General features: G+C 42.2%; 1 protein-coding gene across 6 annotated transcripts in view; it reads right to left on the minus strand.

Annotated features, from left to right (window-relative positions):
- The window catches only part of IL15 (interleukin 15), a 60,812-nt gene that overhangs the window by 18,135 nt on the left and 19,829 nt on the right, over window positions 1-22,848 (minus strand). For 3 of the 6 annotated variants that reach the window (XM_045831249.1, XM_045831250.1, XM_045831247.1), the window contains exon 2: window positions 16,595-16,735. The exons of the other annotated variants lie outside the window; for them this stretch is intronic. The gene's annotated coding sequence lies outside the window, so the exon portion shown is untranslated. The remainder of the gene's footprint in view (window positions 1-16,594; window positions 16,736-22,848) is intronic. 6 annotated transcript variants of the gene reach the window in all.

Consider the following 22,848-nt stretch of genomic DNA (forward strand, 5'->3'; position numbering starts at 1 on the left):
TTCTGTCTTTCTGCTCCTTTTAGTTGGCCAATTTCAAATTCCAAGCTACAAAGTATTGCACACAAGAAATGTGCCGTTATAATTTTTGAGACGCAGCCTCTAATGGGCCTTTTCTACACCCTGCAGCCTTGCTCCTTCTGACGTTCTCCACCACGCTTTTAATATCAACTTTATTGAGGAATAATGTCAAGATAATACAGCACACCCACGTTAGGTATATGACATGTAGAACTTTGGCAAGTGTATATACATCAGTGAAACCACCACCACAACCACGGTTATTAAAAAAACACCTATCATCAAATCTCTCTCATGCCTACTTGCAGTCACTCCATTCCCAACTCCCACCACCAGGGGCTGACCTCAAATGAGCTTTTTCGACTAGCAATGCGGAAGAAAAGATGTGAGTCATATGCATATGGGAAGTGATGTGGTGGGAAAAAAAGAAGAAAACTCACGTTAAGATTATCATTTCATTGGGAAAATGTGCAACACATTTGTGATGATTAGCTGCAAAAATCAAGAAAAAAGTTTACTACAGAAAAAGAAAACCCTATATATATTATAATTGTCAGACAAACGAAAAAAAAAACGAAGGAAAACTTAAGCTATCTAATGGAAGGCAGTTGGGCAGTTGTAGGCAAAAAAGAAAAAAAAAAGGAAGCCCAGTAAAAAAATACCCATAAACCATAATGTGTTAGGAGTCAGTCTCAACATACAAGTACATCCACCCACACATGCAAAGATGTGACGAAAACTCTATCTGCTTACTAAAAGATGGACACCCAGATTGTGTTTCAAAAATAGAGAGGCAGAAAGACAAAGAGATACATTTTAAAATATGCTATTTATAAGAAATGGAACAAAAAAGAAAATGGTGTGGACACCAGTAGGGTGGTTACCAAAGGGAAGGGGGAGTGGGGGTGAGGGAGGTAAGGAGTAACAGGGGGCAAACACATGGTGATGGAAGATCTGACTTTGGGTGGTGGGCACACAATGCAGTACACAGAAGACAGATCATAGAATTGTACATTAGAAACCTATATAGTTTTATTACCTGCTACCTCAATAAATTTAATAATTTTTGTAAAGGAATGCTCTGGCTGGTGTGGCTCAGTTGGTTGGAGCATCGTCCCATAAAACTGAAAGGTCAAGGGTTTGACTCCCTGTCAAGGCACATCCTGGGGTGTAGGGTGCAGGTTCAGTGCCTGGCTGGGGCACGTGAGAGGGGCAACCAATCGATGTTTCTCTCTCACATCGATGTTTCTCCCCCTCTCTCTCCCTCCCTTCCCCTTTCTCTGAAATCAAACAGCATGTCCTTGGGTGAGGATAAAAAACAAATGAAGAAATGCTACAAAAAGCTTGAAATGCAAGAACAGAAAGGTATGTTAAGCAAATATAGGTACAGTAATAATGATACTAGAATACTTATGCTTCAAATGATAAGGACTAAGCAATACAAAGAATAACGCACACGGATAAAAATTACAACCTACGACAACATACAATAATCACAAATCTTCATGCATCTAATAATATAGCTTCAAATCAAACTATATAGAAGAAAAATAAGAAGTTAGTAAAGATCTTAAAACATTTTTCAGAAAATTATACTTAAAAATGAGTAGGGCTATGGTCTGTGGTAAGCAAGTAAGCTGGCTTTCAAAATAAACACATTGATTTATAACATTTGCCAATTCCAGTTATGTAAATACCCTTTCGCACTGATTCCAAGCCAATGGTTTAACCATCAGTTCACAAAATGCCTGAACTGTTCACCGCAGGCTCTCACAAGTCCGTGAGGGCCGGCTCCAGCACGCCGCTGCCTGCGATGAAAATGAGACAGGCTGCAAGAGCAGCAGGTCTGCGCGAAAATTCGGGAGTTGAATTTTGAAAACAATCCATTTCATGATTACTAGCCAATTGTATCCGGAAATGGAGAGAGAAACGGATTTCAGGACAGAGATCCTGGAAGAATCATGGAATACTGATAATATACCACATAAGCCATGACTCGGCCAAGAAAACCAGGGGCCTCCTTTCTCCACTGTTCAGTCTGCTCAGCAGACATCTACTGAGTGAGTACCTTCTGTGTGCCTGGCCCTCGGGCTGCAAAGGTGAATAACCGTAGTCCCTATCCTTCAGGAAAGTACGGAAACGCATCTATACGTTGGTTATGTACTAGCAACGCCAAGACAGTTTGGGTCTCCAGATTTGGATATTGAGAGAAAACATCCTAGAGGAGATGACAAAAATAAATTACCTTAGAGGACAATGACAATTAGCAGCCTAAGAAAAGAGAAAGGGCTTCGCAGGCTGAGGGGAACTAATGGGCAAAGGCACAGGGGCATGCAACAATAGGAAGCGGGCACGTGCACTCCGGCACTCCGGTTTTGCTAGCCCGTCCAGCTGGAGAACGGGCGTGGGAGCGGTGTGACAAGTGAAAAATGGCTGGAGTCCTGGACAGTGCCTTGCTGGACTGGGGGATTTGCTCTTCCTGGCGTTCCCGAGGGCAGGGGCACGATCAAATCTGAGTTGGATGTAGATTATCTCGACCAGCTCGCCGGAGATGTTTTGAAAGGAATCAAGACTGAAGGCAGGAAAACGTGTCAATGATTATTGTAGTTGTCCACATAAGGAGCGAAACTAAGGAAGTCGTAGTAGGAACTGAAATGCGGTAATAGAGTTGCTTATTGGAATACTACTTCCCAGCAAAATTGGCAGGTCTTGCTGGCCGCCTGGGTATGCAGGGCGTGGGAGGGAGGGAGAGTCGAGGGTGACTAACAGGTTTTATGGTTTGGAAGGTCAAAGCTGTGGGCCACTAATTGAGATTGGACGCGAGACAGGGCTAGTGTGAGGGGAAGATGACTCACCCAGATGTGTTTAAGTTTGGAAAGCTGGTGGGAGAGCGAAGAAATGTGCTGGAGGGCAGAGGGATCAGCAGATTAGGAGTTTGAGAGCTGGCGGGGCTGGAGACAGAACTCACTGGCTTAAAACCTTGAGTTCAGGGGAGATCGTGCTAGGAGAGCACGGAGAGAGAAAACTGCAGTGAGAAAAGGAAAGAAGAACCACAGTCTTTAACCTTCCTTTAGATAACGGCTCCAGCGAAAGTCTTCTAAGTGCTTCAGGTTATGGGTCAAGGCCCAAAGGATCACGCAGCAAGCCATTCCAGCACTTGTGTGGAGCACGCTCCCTAGAATGTAAGGAGCCCTCTTTTTCAATTTGAACGTTTCTGAAATTGGGTCACATCTTATAAATGATCTCTATCCTCATCCCCTGAAGAGCTGTTATTAAAAAGAGTGTGCTTCTCCAAAAATTGATGGTGTTTCCGGGCAGGTTCTCTGGGAAGGAGATTCTGGCTGATTTACGCGCAGGAGGTGCGCTGGGGAAGGCAAGAAGGCTGAACTGGGCAGAGGAAGGATGCAGGCCACTCCACAGGCACTGCCTGGGCTTCCTGGAGCTCCGCAGCTGGGGTGGGCCTCCGCAGTTGTACCAGCTGGGGACACGGCGCCTTTCTAACGCTCCCCTCCCCTCAAAGAACACTGGATGGACGCTGCCCCTGGGGAGAGGGTGTGACCTTTGAAAGGACAGTTTTTCCCAGAGAGGACTGTCAGCTGAAAACTCGCAGGCAGCACTTTCGGTATCGGGGACCACAGGGTTTTCATTCCCAAAGGAGAATGTGGCCATGGCATGGCATTCACTATCAGTGATATTTAAGAGTGAAGGAAATACAGCATTTTTATGTCAATAGGATTTGATAGTGACATGATCATGAAGTATTAAACACAAATTTTGTCTGGCGCAACCTATTTAAAAATCCAATTTAGTACAAGTTCAGGTCATCTGAAATCCTACCCTGATTGGAATAAAATGGAGGGAGAGAAAGAATTATTCCTAAAAATTTTAAAAAAAAGTACATAACATCACAAAAGGTATTCACTGCGCAGTTCCTAAGGATTTACTGACAACTTCTCGGACAATGACAGAGTCGAACAGCAGTGCTAAGGGCTGACTTATGGAGCACTGAGAGTGAAGGCAGATTTAGCACAAAGTCAGTGGGGCTTCAATGCCTTTTTGCAATGCCTGTAGTGAGAAGGCAACAGCCCTAGCCCTGGGGAGGTGGGGGGACATGGGGGCAGTCCCTGAGGGTGATCGCCTTCTACCTCCTAGAAGTCAGCCTGGGTTTGCAGCAGGTGCCGTCGACAGGCAGGCTGCCAGCATTCCTTCCATCTATTTGGATTCCAAGCACAATCTCACCCCCAAAAGACCTCATGGAGTATCCGGACCTTATCCATGTGACTCTGAGAATGTGGATACAATGCCTCAGGGCCACTATGTCCCAGACTCTCAGCCACTTGACCCTCCCTCCCTCCAACTATCACAGCAAGACCTCCCAGAAGTGGCAGGGAGGATGGGGAGTCGAGAGAGACTTGGTCACGCTGGGGTCCCTTTGGGGGCACAGGCCTCTCTGAGGTCTTGCCGGGTGACACCCAACAGCTGGACTTCTCCCAGGCTGCCCTCCAGAGAAGAGCTGCCTGAGCAAGAAGCTATGGAGGAAGTTTTCAATGTGTTATTTCCAGTAATGCCATTGTGGTCAACGAGTATTTCCTCAACCATCAATAATAATACTAACAAATTTCAATCTACTTTGGTAGAGAAAAGAACATATTTCATTTTGATTCTCTCTATTGAAAATATTAAAAGTCATTATTATATGAAAGAGGAAATATAGGTGTCTGCAGGTACAACTTTGTAGGAAATGAAGTGTACAAAGGTGATTCAGAGGTTTGTAAATCATGATGTTAATATTCTGCGATGTTTGTGGTATTTTTCAGTTTTCTTCCTGTCTAAATAAAGCCTTAAAAATGTTCTAGGTGACAAATTTTGTATTTATAATTTAACATTCTTTTTCATAAAGAGAGCCGAACACCATACGAACTTGTGGCCCCACAAACCTGATTCCTCACTCAGTTAACTCTTACTAACTTAACTGATCTAAGCAGGTAAATGTATGAGGTCCATGCTGTCGTTATTCTACTTTGCAGGTGAGGACGTTGAGGGCAAAGAGCTTAAGAAACTCACCAACAGTAACTCACAGAGGACAAGGCAGTGTTGAGATTTGAACCTGCCTTCTGGGCTGTACGAAAATAGGCCATTTATGGATTATTTTGACATACTTTGGGATGCACCTTTCACGTGTCATTCAACATTTAACCAAGCTCCTCTTTGGTGCTGGGTAACATTGGGTGGGTCTGAGATAGTTCCTACCCTCACAAACCATAAAGACAAGTGAGGAGGCCCAAAATGCATAATCAAATATAAAGGCATTAAAAATGCTATGAACCAATAAAGCAGAAATAGTGCATTAAACATTCTGACCTGCCAAGGGAAAGAGTGTGAGCAATGACATATAAACATCTGCTAAGCCTTCCTTTCATTTGCAGAACATTGGGGAGTTCATGCTATCATGTTCTAAAAACTTAACTCAACCTGGCTGGCGTAGCTCAGTGGATTGAGCGTGGGCTGCGAACCAAAGTGTTGCATGTTCGAATCCCAGTCAGGGAACATGTCTGGGTTGCAGGCCACAGCCCCCAGCAACCACACATTGATGTTTCTCTCTCTCTCTCTTTCTCCCTCCCTTCCCTCTCTAAAAATAAATAAATAAAATCTTTAGAAAAAAACTTAACTCAAGACAGTGGATATTTTTGGGACAATACATTTTAAAAGTTTCATTCCAGGAGTAATGAACAGATGTTTTCTGAATGCCCACAATGTGACTGGCATGTTGACAGGCATTTGGTGATCTAATCAAAAAGAAAGAAATCACTGAGGTCCTATCATTTATCTTCTTTTCCTATGAGGAAGCTGAAGCGAAAAGATTCATGGCACCTACTCCACAGTCACCTTTTTTTAAGGATGACTTTCCTTAAGGACCACAGTCTGATACCATTTTACCTTTTCCCCACCCCACCTTAGGGTGTTATTGCTCTTCTGTGGCTCTTGTCCTTTCGTGGGCTACTTGCTTTATACATAGTGAGATCGGGAGCTTTTTAACATTCTTTAATGATTAATGACACCTTTAACATCTAAAAGCTATACAGCAATTCCTCAGAAAATGTACCTAAACGCATATCCAACAATTCAGACAAAACCATCTGAAGTTAAAAAGTTCATCCCTCTAGAAGTCTCAGGATCTCAGGTTAAGATCTTCTAGATTCCTGGCCCTATAAAATAATTTTTGTAACTCATGTCAGTAACAAACACACATAAAATAGGTTTATCTGTGTGTCTCCTATACAGCCTAGCACTGCAATAGAAGTTTAATACATTTTTTGATTTTAAGTGCCCCCAAATGATGCTACAACCAACAGGAGACACAGAACCAGCCACATGCTCCCTGCCTGGTCACGTCTTACACTGTCATAATCTCTCCTTAATAAAAACAAGCAGACAACCCATAATCATTGTCATTGTGAGCTCACTTTTATAGATGAGGTGAAATAAACCTTAAAGTACAGTCTCATTATAACTACTCAGATATGACTATACAAGCAATAAAAACTCATGTTTAGGGAAGGATATCCCTATAACACAGAAGGTAATCAATAAACATTTGCACAGTGATTGTGACTACATGAATAAATGAATAATAAAGAAGAAGAGATAAATGCTACTGCACGTGGAGAAGGCTCTGGAGAGGGTAGCAAGTGAGGTTAATACTAAAGAGTGAATAAAATTTGAATCTGAAGCAGGAAGATGTTCCAGCTAATACAGACCCAGCATAAACAGCATGATCAGAGTATGAGAAACCTGAAGAGGCGCCACTGACTGGAAAGTACTTAAAGGAAATGCACTTGATGAGGCAGGCTGGAGCGGGACAGCACGAGACCTTCCCAGTCAAGCTGAGGAATCTGATTTCATTTTCTGGGCAAACGGAATACAATTCCGGATGCTTAGAGAGTGATGGTGCACCCGCAAAATGCATAACCAAAACGAAAAAGTCACCAACGATTATTTAACAACAGCGAGTATAAACACTCAGGTCAGTTGTTTACTTGTTGGACAAACCATTGCTCTAATCTGTTAAATATTCGTCTACTTTCATCACTTAATTTATGATTCTTAGTCATCAACACTCATCCCTGTTACAGGAAAGGAAAGATTCTCACTTCTTCAAGAGGGAGAACTCGCAGCTGATGGCATGAGGAGCCCACGTGCTCATTCTTAGCTGGACAGGCACAGGATGGGTCACAAGTGGGTGAGAGTCCGTGGGAAATTCCCCAGCCCGCCCAGCACACATGCCCCATAGGGGCTTCCGTCTGCCTTGTGACCCCGTTTGTTACCGTCGCTTCCTTAACTGTATTTTTTACAAATTTGCTTTAGCAAATATTCATATTGTTTCTGTATTGCTGGTCATCATTCAGTCTCTGTATAAACCCATTCACAGTAGGTTGGGCTACAGTCCCCTTCAGAACTGTAACTAGAGATAAAAGTGAAAAGTGGCCGAGGCTTTGTTCCCCCAGAACATCTCCACCACCCTCCCCCCATCACTATCACCTTCTCCACTTTCAAACAAGTATCATACTATTGACTGATGTAAAAGTAAACTTCAAATGTTGTCTTAATATACAGACAAGATAAAAGTGAGCCAGAAGCTATGAAGTAACCCGTTCCAGATCCCGTAGTCAGCAGAACAACCCAGAGGAGATGCTGAGTCCGTATTGTTTCTGTGACGCCGTATTGTCTCCTTCCCCTAACTGTTCAAGCGACTTTCCAGGGCTGGCTTTCTGGGGTGTGTGTGTGTGTGTGTGTGTGTGCATGCACGTGCACACATGTGTTTGCCGCTGCAGAGAATGAGAGAAAACAATCTCTGCTCTTAGAGATCTTACATATTTTCAGTGTGACCACAGACTATGTGTATAGGTTTACCCATGCAGAGATAAAGTAGCACTGACGTTCTGATGGAAAGTTCTAGCTAGCATCTTCCACTTGAAGTAGTTTTGTTCGAAAGTTCGAGAGGAGGAAAATCTGTAACTAGGTAAAATTAATTTTGTTTGTGGAATTTCACTACCAGTGTTTTCCACAGTTAGACTCAGCACACAATATTCAGCGTGTCATCATTAAGGAAAGTTTTCTTAGTGTTCGCGTTTTCTTTTCACAAATAGAGATCTTCATTTAAGAAGAGGGAGGTATCAATAAGGAGAACAAAACTGGATATGTATTAATCAGTTCTGTGCAAAGATAGTAAATGAAATGTGTCTTTGCTGTTAACTCCGAACAAATGTTGAAAACATCCTACAGTTCAGCAAAAACGATTCTGAAGGAACAAAAATCAACTAGAAGAACAAAGTTTTACACTGGTAATAGATAATGGATGATACCTATTCAGATGCTGTATCGAATATTGACTGTTAACCAAAAAAAAAGTGAACTATCTAAAAAAAGTCACTTCTCACCAGAAATTAGTTCAACACTAGATATAAGTTTGCAAATTAAATTGAAATCTGCAGTCTGTAGGATGTCTAAAGAAAATAATGATTCTTGGCCTCAAAAAAGAAAAAATGGGCTGCTTAATGCCTGGGACTTCTGTACAACCAAAGGAGAGAACACGCTTTCTGCAAAACAAACCCTGATGTCAAACCCGTTAGTGGCTGAACTTGAGCACCTGCCCAGATTCCTTGGGTTATCATAGGAAAAGGCAGTCCTAGCATAGGGTAATAAGGCCATGAGGACTGATTGCCTTTTGAGAAGGAAAAAAAGCAAACAAACATTTTTTTTCAGTTTCCAGTAGAAAGATATGAAACATAAATTAAGCAGGAATGAATCCTGTTAAGAATGTTAAGAATCCTGTTATTTCACTTTGAGTCCCTGGGACACTCACTCTCAAGCTAAGTACTAAATACTTACATCAAATAAACACTATTAGCGGAAAAGAAAATGAAAGAAAATTCTTTCCCCACTCAGAACATTTCAAGATCCAAGCCATGAAGGCACAGGCGGACAGCCTGCCCGGACAGGACTGCCATTTCCCCTTTCGTCTGCTTATTTCTCTAGAAAAAGGTGGAGAAATATCTATATAGTTTAGACTCCTCTTTGAATGATGAGCTACCTGTTTCCAGGGAGAGCAAAAAAATTACTATGACTTCTATTCCCCCTTTTTAAAAAACTGTCTTCTCTGCTTTCTTTTCACTCAAGTTAAGTGAAACTGATAAGAGAAAAAATAAGGGAGGGAAGAAATCCTGTTTCACAGTGCATCTCATAGAGGAGTTCAGAGTAAGGTCCACACGTACGCTGGGGAAAGAATGAAAACGCACCGTGGTGGAGGACAGGCACCCCCTCGGGCTCTGCTTTAGTAACACAAGATGGGACTCTGCTTAGTCACAGGGTACAGGGAGAATGTCGCTGTGCACCAGCTGAGCCGAGTATCAACGATACCAGCCAGTAAAGATGTAAACCCAGGGTGACGTGGCTACAAAGTGCAAGTGGGAAACAAAGAAGTTTTAATGAGGAAGAAATGACATGAAAGGGAAAAAAATCTCCCCCAAACATACAAATAATACTCACTGAGGCCTCTCCAGCAGGAAACACTCCTACGGAACATTATCTAGCACGGGTATCCGACCCGCAGCCCCCCAGCCACGTGAGGCCCAGGATGGCTGTGAATGTGGCCCGACACAAAATTGCAAATTTACTTAAAACATTATGAGATTTTTGTGATGACAGGTTGCAATGTATTTAATCTGGCCCAAGACAATTCTTTTTCCAGTGTGGCCCAGAGACGCCAAAAGGTTGGACACCCCTGGCTAGAATAATAAAAGAGGTGAATGGCTGAATATTAATGGTATATGGTGTGATGATGCAAATAGCCAAGGAAGATACCCACAAAGCCCAGGTCTAACGTACAGCAGGGGTGGGTTGGACAAGGCCATTGAGGCCCTGGGGGAAGGTTGGTGGGAGAGACGTTCTGTAGGAAGAGAGCACTAAGATGAAGAGCATGCCCCAAAGATACACCTGGCAAGCACAGCTCTGAGGTCAAACTAATGCTCCAGTTCTGAGCTCTTAATAGCACACAGGATGGTAACTCAGAAAGACAGCTTCCGATCAAGTTTTATGGGGCTTTTTCTTTATCACCAAGACATAAAGTCATCTCCATGAAGGTAGCTTTACAGCAAAAGTTCCCATCGAGGGTTTGAAGGAAACAGAGCCATCTGACAAATCTCTGATATTCAAACAACAAAAGAATAAAAACGGTAATACGATATTCATTCAGTAGAATGAAGCACATAAAACACAGGAGATAGCTCACTTCTGGACACGGTATTGGTGGTATTAGGCTTCCTGCCTCTAACACCCCTAGTCACACACTCCCTCCGGCTATAATAAAATATTGCTACCCAGCTAGAAAATCAACACATCGGCTTCCAGAGCACATGGCCTCGGTGGTTTTCCTATGAGAATCCTACAGCTTTATGAAGCCACGTACTGACAGAATGGCAGTGTTAAGAGAAAATAAAACCAAAAGAAAAACAGATAAACATCTGTTTCCCCCTTGCACAAAGGCATCATTGCAAACGTCTAGTAGTAGAGAGGTTCTCGCATAGTGAACATTCCTTTTGTTCTTTGCATACTGAACGGCATCATGAATAGTTCTGCTCTGTTCTGGTTGCTGTTTTCCCAACTTTATTACCAGAAAAAATCATTCCCTATGTGCAGGTTGCCCATAATATCCTCCCTTCCAGGGAGAGAAGTTGTAGCTCAGACCCCATTTCTAATTTAACTGTTCATTTAATTTTCTTTAACACTTTAAAACATCATATAGATGCTTTGACTTGTCACAACTGGGCCATCAATTCTGAGGAAAACCCATCAGAATGACAACACCAGTGCCTTGTACAAACATATTTCACAAAGAAAGAAAAAACAACTTTGCTAAGACAACGCGCCCCCACTCTGGCTATGGTCTGCTGTCACGCATGATGTTGGTGTTTCAGGATTTGGGCGATTATTTTAGACAGCAGAAATGTTAACGTCTCATTAAAGTAACAACAGTGACACATAAATTGTGACCAAATAACATTCAAATACTGTAGAAGATATTTCTGGTGAAATAAGAGAAAAAAGAAACAAAACCCAAAAAATTTTATTTAAGAAGAGCAGAGTGTACAAAAAATTGGAACCCAGGAAAGAATGTTTCTTTTTAAAGACAAAAAAATCCTTACCTTGATTAAGTATGATCAGCCCCAGCACATCCCAATCAATTTTACTATAATATTCACGCACACTGTAAACTTCTTTTGTATATCTTTATGAGATCTAATGAACAAATTCCTAGGCAGTGAAGTGGACATGAATTAAATATTTCCAGCAGCTTGGAAACTGACCAAAGTGTGTTCAAATATGTGTTTATAATAGAATTTTGGAACTGCTCATTGTATAGTCAGGGACATTGAGTTTCAGAGACGTGTAGTGACTGGTCCCAAATGAGATAGCTACTGAGGTAGCCAGGTCTGGCTTTGTCTCACTGTTCCTAATACAACTGAGCTGGTTATGGTTTGATGCTCTGTCCGACCTGGTAAATCATGGGGAAAAAAGAAGATCCCTCTCATTATCTGAAGGAATAAAAAAAGAAGATTCAAAAGGTGACAACAAAAAAATCAATGGTTCTTTCAAAGAAATATCATACACTCAGTAACCTAAGAAATATATGTCACATATGTGTTTAAGTTATTTAAAATCAACAAAATGGCACGTGGCTATTTCTTCACCATTGTGTGCACCAGATCAAATATTCTGCTTCATAAAAGTCCCTGTGGTCTCTAGTTAATGGTAGCTTTATGTGATCAAGAATGGGATTTTTCTTGATTGACTTTATATCTTTAGCAGTTCCCTCAGCACATTGCTGTGAGAATTAAAGTCAATGATCTCTGAAAAGTGTTTAAATAAGGAGAAAAACTACAATTGCACACCAATCTCCAAAAGAAACTGAAAGGAGCATGGCTCTCAGTTAACCGAGTTTTTCAAGTACATTCTTAAGGATAAGCAGAAGGGAGAGACAGCGTACAAAGTACAGATCAAAGCTTGAAATAAAATAGGGCAAACTAAACTGACGTTAAGTACAATTCATGGAAGTATATAGAGCACGATAAAACCTAATTCACATGATTCTTGACCATCTGGATCCCGTATTTCACAGGACCAATGTGCATGTAAAGCTTGTATTGGAACGCTTTAAGGCAATACTTTTTAGGGCACTCTGGTGCCAACACAGTCTGGCTAGAGAGCAGTCAGGCTGGTTTCCACAGTTACTGCCCATGGATAAAATCAGGCCCTCTGATGACGGTGGCATAGGAGCAAGCTCTGTCGTTCAACCAGACCTAGGCTTGGCCTTCACCTCTGTCAATCACTATTTTGAGGAATAAGGTGTGGGAAGCAGAAATGCTACCCTAAATGTGACCATCATAGCATCCCTGCTTGTGCTATGTTATAGGGCACCTGTGGCACAGTGGGGAGATTCTGGGGGAGGGGAGAGGGAGGAGTGGTTAACGGAATCGCATGAGCCCTCAAAAGCAGAGAACATTCTCCGGGCTGGTGGCAGAAAGAGAAGCTAGAGAGACTCATATTGTGAGGAGGACAACACGTGCGTTCGCTGGTCTGAAGGTGGAGAGAGCCACGTGAGAGGGATGCTGGCGGCCTCTAGGAGCGCTGAGGGTCCCCTGCTGACAGCCAGCAGGGAAGCAAGGACCTCACTCCTGCAATGCCAAGGAACTGGATTCTGCCAATCACCTGAGTAAGCTTGGCAGCAGACTCTGTCCAGAGCCTCCAGGTAAGAACCTAGCCTGGCAGACACCTTAATTAGTACCTGTCAGCCCCTGAGCAGAATACCCAGTCAAGCGTATCTGTTCCACTGATCTGAGGAACTGGGATATAATTAGTGGGTGTGATGTGTTAAGCCACTAAGTTTGTGATGATTTATGGCACAGGATAGAAAACAAATACACAGGTCAATTTATTTGAATTCTAGAGCTTCTGAAAAAACAGAGCTGGTACAAATCAGAAGGGGCTGTGATAAGGAGAATGAGATGATGCGTGCAATGCGCTCAGCACGGTATTTAGCATGCAGTAAGAACTTCAGATGCAATTACGGTACCTTTAAATACCTTATTTTACAAAACTTCAGAGATTTCTGACACATTTTATAAGTCAACCTTTTGGAGAATACCCTGCAAAATTGTCTGGGCATTACTTTTGCCTAGGTTCCCCTATACCTTGAAGGGACTTGCAGGTTTGTGAAATTAAGACAGATGTGTGAAATCAAAGTAAAGTTTCATGTAAGATATCACAATAAATTGACCAGATGGCTCCACAAAACACACGTTAAAAGAAGTGGTTAATTTGCACTTGCATTCTAAACATGCTGTACCAGTTGAACACACAACACCACAAACAGTAAAAAGTAGACATCCTTAGAAAAGATTAGGATCCTCATAAGGAAACAAGGGTCACAGGTGCTCCCGGTTGTGGCTCTCCATTACCATAAAGAGCAGCTGAAAAGTTACCTGAAACCTGCACATAAATCTAACATCAACCTTAGCAAAACTTTCTAAATTTAGGACCCAAATGGGAAAGATCCAGTTCTGTATGAATGTTCTATTTGCTTACATTGTTCGACTGTCTAAATAGCACACGGGTACGTAAGTACAAGTGTAGGTTGAGAGAAAAGGGCAGGTCGTTAATTATGTTGGAATATTAGAAATGGGATAAAAAAAAGTAGAGTGTTTGTTCTGAGAGAAGACAGCCTGTATAATAAACTTAAAGCGTGAATCTCAGCTGTTGCTATCAGGATGAAGCGGGTGTTTTTATACATAGGAGATCAATAGACCAGAGTTAGGGGAAGGGGGTGAAGCACAGAATGGGAATTGAAATATACTGTGGGATGATAATAAATATAGTATCTCTTATTTATGTCACAAGAGGCAGACCTGACGGAAAAGCTGCCATTTATAACCGAGAGCTCTGAGGACAGCGGGACCGTGAGGTTATCATCATTCCAGGCCCCAAGGGAGCTGTTGAAAAGCTACAGGAAGCAAAAAGATATGGTCAAAGCAGGAGGTGCCGTGATGCAGAATGGCAAAATTGAGGAATCTGGTTTGGGTGACCATGACTCCCATAGCCACGTGCTAAAGGAATGGCCAACAACACAAAGTCAATCAAGTATCATCATGTCCTCAATCATATAAAGCAACTGTTTAACAAGAAACCATGGGAATACTTGAAAATACAGATCATTGTCTGTTTTCTCTTACTCAGTGCCAAACAACTATGGGTCCTGATCCAGGGGAAAAAGGCTCCTATTTTATTTTTCATTAGATAAAGAATACAAGGAAAAAACAAAATTTTATTCCAGTCTACTCCAAATTAACTCATTCAACAAATATTGCTCACCCACTGCAATGCTCTAAGTGCTGTGCTATGAAGCGAAGCTGCCGTGTCGGGTCAAGGCCAATGTCATGTCTGTTCTCATGTCACAGTCCAATGGGGAAAACAGAAAACCCCACAGCAATTATGGCATAGTGAGCATATTCGAGGAGGGTGCTATGAAAACAGTGTAATAAAGGTGAGACTTTCTGGTGGACATAGCACAGAAGCTGGGACCTACAGGACACCCAACCTTTCCTGAAAGAAGAGGGCGGGGAATGTTCTGAGCTGAGAGGTGGCATAGCTAAAGGCCAGAAAACAGACCTGTGCTCATTTTCAAGGGAATCAAAGCCATTCCCTACAGCTAAGAGACTACAATCAACATATATAATTGTCTACAAACTGGAATATTTTTACCTTTGTCATCACTGTGTGGTTTTTGTTTGTTTGTTTGTTTTTAATGGGGCAGCATCAAACTGGAAGCAGTTAAGAGTGTCCCCTGTGATAATGCATGATGTCTGTTGTTCACTCCGGATCCTGTGGATGCTTGTCAATAGAAAATTCTTGCTATTCCCAAATGTTTGGAATCCCTTATTTTGAGCAAAAGGGATAAGCTTGTGTTTCTGTTTTGTCATACATACCCTCAAGATTCAGTGGCATATATGTTACTGAGATCACAACTCAGCAAAGACGGATTAATGCCACAAAGTGGTGTTTTGTAGTGAGGTCACTTGGGAAGAAAGGAGACTAACCAGATAGCAATAGCATTGCAACAACTAGGATGATGGAGGACTGTACCCACCCCACAATTCTTCCGACACTGTTTCTATAAAAGCTCATTCTGACTAACATGTAGCTTAAAGATAAATAGCATGTTTGCATAAGAATTCTAGGAACCAACTTAAAAAGTAACAGACTCTGACCTTTAGTCACCCCAGTTCTGGGAGATTTGCTGACCTTCAGCCGCCATAAAACCAGGATGACATTCAACCAGAACGATGCACCCCAGAACACGGCTCCGCCAGTTTTGAGATCCTTGTCAGAGCAGACTGCGCAGGTCTGCCCGCAGCGAACTTCTCAAGCCCCTCCCCTTGATCTCTCCGTTCCGCTTTCCCTCTCCCTCCTCATAAAAACCTCTGCGTGCACTGAGATGCTAAGATGGGCTCTGAGACAAGAGTCTCTGTCTTCTCAGGTGGCCGGCAATGGAATAAACCTCTTTCCCTCTCACCAGCACCCGCCTCATGAGTGTGTCTGTGGCTGGGGCAGGCGGCGGGGCCTGGGTGTGGTCACACTACCCGACTTAAACCAGAAAGAAAACAAAGTCACTCCCCATCTCAACGCTATGCTCTCTAAGCCTCTGTTGTAGGCTGAGATAAAAGAAAAACAATGAAAATATATTTAACTTTTTGTCATGAAGGGATCAAAGTGAGAGCTATTAACAGTTGATTTCTTATTGCGAATCCACTGAAAACAGCGTGATGATCAATAATGAGACTTTAAGAGGCTCAGACTAGTACATTTTCTCATACATGCAGGCAGGTCCTTGAGGCCACGCCGAGGTGAGAAGTTGTTGCAATATTTCTTTAATCATAAACAACTAATGATTTATAAATCACTATAAACTATATGGAAGGCCTTACACTATACCTCATTTCCTATTATTAGTTGCTAGTAACAATTACTGAAATACAAAAAAATACAACTGTTAGCCACTCTATATAGAAAAATATTTACACTGATCACTTTACCATATTCTACTTATGTTCTGTCTTCAAATATATAAAACAAAGACAATTTTTACTATTAAAATATTAATAGTAAATATTAATATTAATTTACTATTACTATTAAAATAGTAATAGTAAAAGAATCATTGCTAACAAATGCTCCTTAGCAGTTATTGGTTGGAGCTATTTCCATACCTACTAATTTTTCCACTACAACAACTATGTAACAAAGGTCTTGTCGTCACCCTCATTTCCAAGGTGAGAAATCTGGGGAACAGAGAATCTCGGGGCTTGCCCAGAGTTACACAGGCAGTAGGTGGCAGCCCTGCAGCGGGCGCCAGACAGCTGGCTGGCGTCCATGCTCCTATCATTCCGCTGCGCTCCTCAGAATTAAACCAACGCCACCCCCTGCCTGGAAAACCCCTACTGCCCAGTGTGTCTGAGGCTCCTACCTTGAAAATGAAACTTGGCCAGTAGGGTTGCTTCCAGAGTAGGGAGTGAAAACACTGTCTGTGTAGGCAGGCTGGAAGACAGGCTGCCCTCAGGTTCAAAAAGATGTGTGAGCAGATGTTGCAGCCAGGAGCGTGAGAAAGCTAAGAGAAACAGAGGTAGAAGAAGACACGTAAGTGACAACACCTCCATGCAAGGGTTGATACCCTCGGGGGAGCTGGTTGAGAGTACATCTAGTGGTAGGCTTGGTTTTGCCCCCTACCTTCCCCTACCCTCCTTACGATTACTGATAAATACCAACAGGAAGGGGAGCCCTATTCAAGAGGCAGCCAAAGGTGACTGAAAAACAAAGGCAGGCATCAGTTAAACAAAGAGAAGGATTGAGGGAATGCACCCAAGCTTTCTCTCTGGAAGGAATCCAGAAGTTCCTGCCCAAACCCCTAGGGAATCGAGAGGATGGCTGAAGAGGGAGCCAGAGGCTTGCATGGGTGAGGCAGTGCCGAGGGGATGCGGGGCAAGCTGAACCCAGAACAGCAGAGACGCCTTGAAAGCCCAGCCAGGTGAGGTAGACGGAGGCTCAGGGGCTCTACAGCTCCTGTCTTTCGAATAGGCCCTCCCTTCTAAAGGAAATATTGCAGCCCTGGCTGGAGTAGCTCAGTGGATTGAGCACGGGCTGCGAACCAAAGTGTCGCAGGTTCGATTCCCAGTCAGGGCACATGCCTGGGTTGCAGGCCATGACCCCCAGCAACCACACAATGATGTTTTTCTCTCTCTCTCTATCTCCCTCCCTTCCCTCTCTAAAAATAAATAAGTAAAATCTTAAAAAAAAGAAAAAGAAAATATTGCTTAATAAGGATGTGCTATTTCCCAGCATATGCAGCATTAAACGTTATCTCTATCGTGACATCACTTAACAATTTTCAATAAAATGGTAAAGCGATTTAACCACCACATTAATAAGCTGCAGTCATACACCCTGTACACTTCATTAATACACAAATTACACTTCTGTAAAGTGAACTTTACTAATAGTGACAGCAGACAAAGCTTCATGTCCCATAAAACGTGTCAACAATGTCAGGTTAGGGTTCCACAGAATATTTAGGTAACCTACTGTATCAGAAAGTTAAAAGTGAGGATCAACCTTACTCATGGCAGATGGCAATAGTGTAGGTGACCAACCCGCACAGGCATTTCACAACGTTCTACATACCACGTAGAGACAAAACATACACACCGCCCCCAGGGGCACTGTGCCGAGTGGCCGCACTGGGCAGAAAGGGACATTGTGGCTGCAGGGAGGAGACTGGCAGGAGCCGGAGGTGGGGGGTGGGGTGAAGAGGTGGGTGAGGGGCTCAAAGGGTAAAAAGAAAAAACAAAATTAAAAACAATTAAAAAAAAACTCCCAAACAACCAGCAAAGATATTACCAAATCAATGCACAAGAAGTCTATGTTAAAAATCTCCCTAGCAAGTCTGGTTAGCTGGTGTCTTAACCCATAATAAGTTACCAGTTAAATTAAGGGCTATCTCTCTCCACTGCATGCCAGGGCCCCAAGCCGTTCACGGAGTGTGATTCTCCCCTAGCCTAGTGTTCACCTGTCTTCAACCACAGCAGACTTGCATTTCAAACTTTGTACAGGAGGTCAATGGTCACTTCAGACGCACTCTTCAGAGAAGAAGCTATAAGCCAGGTTTTCTGGACAACTTATCTAAAGCAAAAGCTATCGATCTGCTTGTGCCATGTCAAATGACACAGAGTACCCAGTAGTACCCAGTAGCCCTTGGGCGTATTAACTTCGATGATATGTAGCTTTAAGCATTTTATTCTGTCTACACCTACTGTTCTCAACCTGCCACACCGTTCCTTGAATCTTAGTCTAAACCACCATCCAGCCTCCCTTGGACTGCCCTCTACACTACCCAAGAGCACCCCACCCCCGAATTTGCTCTTCTCTGACTAGAGATCCTGGTAAAACATGGATTGTATCATGTCTTTCCCCTCTTAAAACACCCTCTGGAGGTTCCTCGTTGCCCTTGGGATTCAGTTCAAAACAATACTTGGAACCAACTCTATGGCAATACATAATCCATCTAGTTCCTGCCTAATTGTTCAAACTCATGACATGCCACACTCCGCCTTCCTCTCTGACACCTCTCTTCCCTGGCCTTTCAAAAAAAAAATCAAAACCAGACAAACAAAATGAAAACATGCTTGTGTGTATACACACATCGCATGACAAAAAAATAAATGGACTCCATATTCTCTCTCATTATAACTAAAAAAAAAGCCCAAAGAATTTCAAAAATTAGTATTTGCTTCAAAACCACATATCCTTCCTGTACATAAATAAACAGAGCTCTGAAACGCAGAAAACAAAGTTGTTTCTAAATCTTGCTGGATGGACAAAGCAAACTTTTTTTCACAGTGACTGGCATACCGAGAATGAAAATATAAGGTATAAATTGAACTACAGGCACTCAGATACAGGGCCGACAGGCACTTGCTCTTAATAAGATGAGCCACTGTTATCTGAGATTTGAGCAAGACTGCCTTTGCTCAAATTCTTTCATCTTAAATTGTCCCATAGGAAAACCACGCCATCATCTGAACAGATGATGATAACTGTTATTGCTTAGTAAGCGCCTACCATAATCCAAGAGCCACACATAACAGGGTAAAGGTTTTAGCTCCTGTGCTGTTCATAGAACCTGGATGAGGCAGGAACAATTCCTACACATCGTTCTGACAAATGATGAAACTGCCAGCATCAAATTCCGGGCAGCCCAATCTCCTAGACCCTCTACCAACTGTGCCCTAAAAGTGTACTTGACAAAAGTCAGCACGTAGCCTTTTTAAAAAAATAATGAGTTCTTCACTAAAGAAATAGAATAATAATCTCTTAAGATAATAAAATGTTCCTTATGCTAATACCAACTTCAAGCCTACTAGCAAATCACTATGGGTATTCCCATTGCATTCAGGAATAAAAAGAAGATACTCTGGTGATATTCTTTGGCATTTTCTTGGAGTTTCCAATTAATGCAAATAATGGCATAAAATAGAAACAATAGTTATGATTACTCATGGATAAAACCACTGCCGGCATATTCTATAATTACTTAACAAAGCTAAGCAAATTACATAAGGTGTCGTAAGAACTAAAATAGCAAGTTTTATGAGATGGTTTTGAACAAAATAAGTGATAAATGAAAATTACATAACCAATAATTTTCATATTCATCCTTATATATCTTAACAATATGTAGAACAATTTATCTACCAGGGGCATCCAACCTGCAGCCCGCGGGCCACATGCAGGCCAGGACAGCTGTGAATGTGGCCCAACACAAAATTGTAAATTTATTTAAAACATTATGATATTTTTTGTGACTATGAGTCACAATGTATTTAATGTGTGGCCCAAGACAACTCTTCTTCTTGCGGTGCGGCCCAGAGGCGCCAAAGGTTGGACAGCCCTGATAGCCCCTGATGACAAAATTATATAATATTTAGGAATGCATATGATAAGGAATGTACTGAATATATAAAAAGCCAATAAAACCAGACAGTTTGAGAAGCATACTTTACTCCTGGAGGGAAACACTGTGTATTACAGAGATGTTATTTTTCTAAACTATAAGAAATAAAATTGGAAGTAAAATTGACCTAAGATTGACACAGAAAGTTAAATGGATACTAGGATCTTAACGTTGATAGGGAAAAATCTGCTGGTGAAAGTAATTCTGAGATGGAAAAGTAACAAAGAGGAACTAGATCTAGTAGGTGTTCAAACTGACCACAGAATGAAAATAAGCTTGTCACCAAAGCATGGATAGATGGCTACATCAAACACGGATTCATGAAGCAGCAGGTAAAGGAATGTGATTTTTTTTAAATGTATTTTATTGATCATGCTATAACAGTTGTCTCATTTCCCCCCTTCTCTCCCCTCCACCCTGTACCCCCTCTCCCACCCACATTCCCCCCTTTAGTTCATGTCCATGTGTCATACTTATGAGTTCTTTAGCTTCTACATTTCCCGTACTATTCTTGCCCTCCCCCTGTCTATTTTCAACCTACATTCTATGCTACTTATTCTCTATAGCTTTTCCCCCTCTCTCCTCCTCCCACCCCCCCCCCTGCTGCTAACCCTCCATGTGCCCTCCATTTCTGTGGTTCTGTTCCTGTTCTAGTTGTTTGCTTAGTTTCTTTTGGTTTTGCTTTAGGTGTGGTTGTTAATAATTGTGAGTTTGCTGTCCTTTTACTATACATGTCTTTTCTTTATCTTCTTTTCTTAGATAAGTCCATTTAGCATTTCATAAAATAAGGGCTTGGTGATGATGAACTCCTTTAACTTGACCTTATCCGAAAAGCACTTTATCTGCCCTTCCATTCTAAATGAGAGCTTTGCTGGATAGAGCAATCTGGGATGTAGGTCCTTGTCTTTCATGACTTGGAATATTTCTTTCCAGCCCCTTCTTGCCTGTAAGGTCTCTTTGGAGAAATTAGCTGACAGTCTGATGGGAACTCCTGTGTAGGTTACTGTCCCCTTATCTCTTGCTGCTTCTAGGATTCTCTCCTTTCGTTTTTTACCTTGGCTAATGTAATTATGATGTGCCTTGGTGTGTTTCTTCTTGGGTCCAACTTCTTTGGGGCTCTCTGAGCTTCTTGGACTTCCTGGAAGTCTATTTCCTTTGCCAGAGTGGGGAAGTTCTCCTTTATTATTTGTTCAAATACGTGCTCAATCTGTTGCTTTTCCCCTTCCCATTCTGGTACTCCTATAATTCAGATGTTGGAGCGTTTAAAGGTGTCCTGGATGCTCTTAAGCTTTTCCTCGATTTTTTGAATTCTTATTTCATCATGCTTTCCTGCTTAGTTGATTCTATCTTCCTTCTGGTCCACTGTATTGTTTTGAGACTCAGATTCCTTCCTTTCACTATTGGCTCTCCTCTGCATATCTTCCTGCATCTCTTTTATGGTAACGTGCATCCTTTCATCTAAATTGCACCCAAAATCAACCAATTCCGTGAGCTTTCTGATCACCAGTGTTTTGAACTGTGCATCTGATAGATTGGCTATTTCTTGGTCACTCAAAAGGATGAGTCCTGGGGGACTGATCTGTTCTGTTGGAAACATATCTTATGTCTTTCCCTGTCTCTCCTTTTTTTTTTTTCGGTCTGGTTGCTCTTGTTACGGTGGGGGGCGGAGCCTTAGGTGTTCACCGGGTCTGGGCACCCTGGTCGCTAGATTGTGACATATGTGGGGGCGGGAGTGGGAGGGGACAATGGCGGTAGTTCCGTTCTCCCGGGCTCAGGCCCTTCTTTGGTATCCTGGGCTGCGAGCTCTGCCCTGGTCCACAATCGCTGCCCCACTGGTTCCCCCAGCCGCAGCTTGCGTACTCAGGGATCATCGCTGCATTCTTGCACCCCGATGGCTGTCGCGCCGATTTCACGCCAAATTTTCCCCGACCTCCGCGCACCTCCGACCCACACCAGCCCCGCACCCACCCGGCTTGTTGTCTCCTACCGGTCTGGATGTATGGGTTTACTTCAACTTCTTGGCTGTCCGACTTCCATTCAGATAAATCCTCTATCAGTTCTGAGTGATATTCTATCTGAAAATTATTGTTGTTCTAATCTTGGTTGTGCGAGGAGGTACGGTGCGTCCACCTATTCCTCCATCCTGCTGGAAGTCCGGAACGTGATTTTTGACAAAGATTCTGAGAGGTCATTGGTTAGCTACTTAGCAGAAAATACTCATCTTACATCATATGACACATTCCAGCTTTAAAAAAACACATCTTGAAAAAATATGCATCTAATTCTGGATAGGCTTTTTGAAATTTTTCTTTTAAATTTATTGATTTTAGAGAGAAAGGAAGAGGGAGAGGGAGAGAGAAAGGGAGAGAAACATGCATTTGTCAACACCTTGGAGTATCAGAATGATGCTCTAACCAGCTGAGTGACCCGGCCAGGGAGCAGACAGGCTTTAAGGCAATTTTTAAATGCTTAAAAAGTTAAGACTAAGAGATTTGACAAAATAAAAATCATTAATTCTGGTTAAGTTAATGTATAGTAAAGAAAATGATAGGATATACAGACTAAAAAGAGTGAAATGTGTTAAAATGTACTGGTTTCTTATATTGTAAGGGATTGTAAAATTTGGTTTCAAAAAAGAAAAATACTCCTAAATATAAGGAACTACAAAGCTAATTTTTTAAAAAATGAAAATATGAAGAAACACTTTAAGAAAT

The sequence above is a fragment of the Phyllostomus hastatus genome, unplaced genomic scaffold (genome assembly GCF_019186645.2).
Source record: "Phyllostomus hastatus isolate PE091 unplaced genomic scaffold, TTU_PhHast_1.1 phas_contig_159, whole genome shotgun sequence".
In the NCBI taxonomy this organism is placed as follows: domain Eukaryota; kingdom Metazoa; phylum Chordata; class Mammalia; order Chiroptera; family Phyllostomidae; genus Phyllostomus; species Phyllostomus hastatus.